We start from the raw sequence: 3,597 nt of genomic DNA, 5'->3' as shown, positions 1-3,597 counted from the left end.
TTAATTAACTGCCAGTTGATGGATGCCTGTTGCCCCACTGTGTCATCTTCCCTTTCCCATTCATGTGTCCTTGTTATGAATTTCTTTATTCCTTCCTGATTAACCAATGAAAATGCATGACTAAACTGCTTAAGCTTGATTCAAGGCTTATTTTTGCTGTATATTCTATTTTGTTGGAAGATATTTTAATAGCTTTCCTCCCATTAGCAGAATTTATGGTAGAAAATTGCTTTTCCTTTGAAAAAGAGACCTGGCAGGGCAGACCTTTCAAGCTGATCACTTAATTTCTGAAATTTTAGCAGAAATAAACAAGATGATTAGTTTGAAATGTAACTCATAGTCAATGAGTTAAAAATATACTTGAGTTACTGATTACAGCTAGCTCAAATAGACCTTCTAAAATGTAATTCACTTTTGGAGTGATTCCAAATGGATTCTTTTCACTTAAATTTGCAAAATTTCCCAATGTTGTGTCAATATTTCAAACAGTATTGAAAAAACTTTATAAGCAGCGTTGATCTGACTTCAAATGCTTTGCATTTGTAGGTGGTATCTTGAATTTTCTGAGCACAGTATTCACAGATTGAAAAGAGACACGTTTGGATAAATAGTCCTGATTCTTGCTAGTGCATTTGCAGCTCTATTGCCTTTTTCCTGTAGTGCTTTTCTTTTTTTTTCCCTTCTGAAAATTTTTATTATGCATAATTTCAAACATACACAAAAGAAAAGAGAACAGCATAGTAAATGTCCAAGTAGCTAATACTCAGCTTCAAGAATCATCAACTCATGGCCAATCTTGTTTCATCTGTACTCCAACCTATTTTCTCCTTTTCCCTACAGTCAGTTATTCTGAAGCAAGTTCCAGACGTTCAAGTCATTTCATGTGTAAATATTTTAGCATGATCTCTAAATTATGATTCCTTTAATATCATTACCACATCTTTAAAAATTGAGAGTAATTTCCTTCAGGAAATATCCAACTCAAATTCTCCATTTTGTCTCATATGGTTTTTATAGTATATTTATTCAAATCGGGATCTAGACAAGGTCTACATATAATATTTGGTCAATATGTCACTTAAATCCCTTTTAATTATAGGTTTTCCCTTCCTCTTTTCTTTCCTTGCAATACATTTTTTTGGAGAAACTGGTTATTTATTCCTGTAGATTTTCTCACAGTCTGGACTGTTTTCCCATATCTTTATTTAACGTCTTGCTGTGTCTCTCGCATTTCTTTACTAATCTGATCATCGCATGATCTGCCCCTGCCTGACTCTTCAATCTCATCTCACACAGAGCTGTCTGCACTCCACCCAGAGCAGAATTTTCTCACCTGTACTTAGAATGGTCTTTTGGCTGCTCAGCTGAAATGTCTCTTTCTTAGGAAAGCCTTATCTGACCAGGGCAGGAACCCATCATATGTTCTTATAGCATTTTTTTCACTTAAGTTGGCCATTGATCATTTTGTATCAAAAAATGATGAATCTAATGATCACCTTAAATGAGTCAATTTAATGAATCCTATCCACCTTTATCTTATTAAATGTTATTTAATACAAAGGAGGTAATCCAGAGTTGTGTTTCAATTATTCTTTATCTGACTCTTACCTCCTGGCCTTCCACTTGTGGCTACTTTTTCTCCCACTATCCTGTGATACTACTGACAGGTGGTCAGTATTTTTCTGGCAGAGACCGTAATGGACATGCGGAATTTAGTCAGCTTTCTTCAGGTGGTCTTAATGGCTTTGCAAGCCTACATTGCTTGACAGTCTTCATGGAGATTTTCTCAATATGCAATTAACTCTGAGTTTAAAAGGAGATGATTACTCTCATGTATTAGTCTGCTTGGGCTGCCATGACAGAATACCACAGAATGGGGGGCTTAAACAACAGAAGTTTATTTTCTTACAGTTCTGGAATCTGGAAGTCCAAGATCAAGATGCTGGGAGAGTTGGTTTCTGCTGAGACCTCTCTTCTTGGCTTGCAGACAGCTGCCTTCTCACTCTGCTCTCACATGGCTTTTCCTGTGGGCTTTTCTTTACATGGCTTCTCATGCAGAGGGGTCTCTGGTGTTGCTTTCCTTTTTTATAAGGAGATCAGTTCTATGGAATTAGGGCCTCACCCTCATGACCTGATTTAACCCTAATTACTTCCTTAAATAACCATCCCAAATAAATTCACACCGGGTGTTAGGACTTCAACACATGAGGGGACACAATTCAGTCCATAACAACTCAGTAACACTTTCTCCAGGGGTCTGGGTCTAAACTGAACCTACTCTGCTAACCACAAAACATTTTGTTTCCTTTTAATCTTTAGTGAGATGTGACTTTTTTTTTCATTTTTAAATTCAGTTTAATAATACACTTCCATAACTATTTCTTTCAGTAATTAAATTGTCCCAAACTTGTCCAAAGCAGCTGGTTCAAGGGGGTTCTCATCCTTTTTGACATAGCTCTTCCCACCACCTCTTCCTTACTCTTTAAGCAATTCCTTTCTGGCACAAGATGTTCCAGGCTCAACTTTTAGTTTTCTCAGCCCCAACACTGGAGTCAACCATTTCTCCAAGGAACGCTGATTCATTTTAGTGAAGAATGGTATTTAGAAACCAAGATCTGAGCACTGGGTGGGCTCACCATTACTGGGATGGCATTTAGTCAGTGAACAGAGATACAACTCTTTTTTGAATCATAGAGTCATAATGATAGCAACAGTTCAATCCAATACCACTGAATTACCTTCTTTCTTTCCATATTCTTATCTCCCCTTCTCCTACACTGAGAATCCTGATTTTCCACATCAACATACTCATTCATCTGTTCAATCTATAACATCATACAGTACAGTTCCAGAATTACACCAATGTCACTACTAACAAGACTACTAAGTTTAAGATTTCTCTGTATTTTTTTTTTTGTCCTTAGAATATGTCCCATTCAGAGTGTGCAAAGGGCACCTTGATCGTGCTGCTGAATCATGTCAGGTAGTGATGCAACCCCAGAAACATGCACAGGGGCCAGAGAGGAATGTCTTCTACGGTGTAAATCATGTCCGATTTCTGGAGGTCTAGACTGCCAGGGCTATCCAATGTCTCTTGGTGAGACAGCTCTTTTCTGTGATGCCATTTTCTGTCATGTATATTGCCATGAGCTCGGTGTCTTCATCGTTGTGTTCACCGCTGGATGTGGCACCTCCACTGAACACCGCCAGAAGAGTAAAGAAAGCGGGGTGCTTCTCTTCATCTTCATCTTGCCTTCAGCTGAACTTCCAGCCTCTATGGATTTGGATGTAGTGTTTTTACCAGTACACATCATTAACAGAAAACGAGAAGCTTGGCCTTTGGACTGAAGTGGCTGCTAGTTAAGGCTTGTTCAAGGGAGGAGCCCAGGATCAGAATCGGCTCTTCCAGTGCCTGGAGCCCCTGATTCTCAGGCAGAGATGAGCCCCATAAGTGCCATCTCTTAGCACCTGGCTGCAGCTTTGGGGTGCCCACTGCCCCCTCCAGGTAACTCATATTTTAAAAGACTCTATCAGGGTTAAAAGGACAGCTTAACTACAACATTCTTTCATCTATTTCTACCACCCTAGGAAAATTGG

At 38.8% G+C, this 3,597-nt stretch overlaps 1 pseudogene across 1 annotated transcript; it reads right to left on the bottom strand.

The window, feature by feature from the left end:
* Nucleotides 1-2,974: 2,974 nt before the first annotated feature.
* On the bottom strand, nucleotides 2,975-3,314 carry LOC308625709 (solute carrier family 23 member 2-like; annotated as a pseudogene). The gene has a single exon. The product of its transcript is annotated as a solute carrier family 23 member 2-like (transcript).
* Between the last annotated feature and the right edge of the window lie 283 nt (nucleotides 3,315-3,597).

The sequence above is a fragment of the Mesoplodon bidens genome (assembly GCF_964165515.1).
Source record: "Mesoplodon bidens genome assembly, chromosome: 11".
Taxonomy (NCBI): domain Eukaryota; kingdom Metazoa; phylum Chordata; class Mammalia; order Artiodactyla; family Ziphiidae; genus Mesoplodon; species Mesoplodon bidens.
Note: the sequence above shows the minus strand (reverse complement) of the source record. Positions and strands in the feature narration are given on the sequence as shown.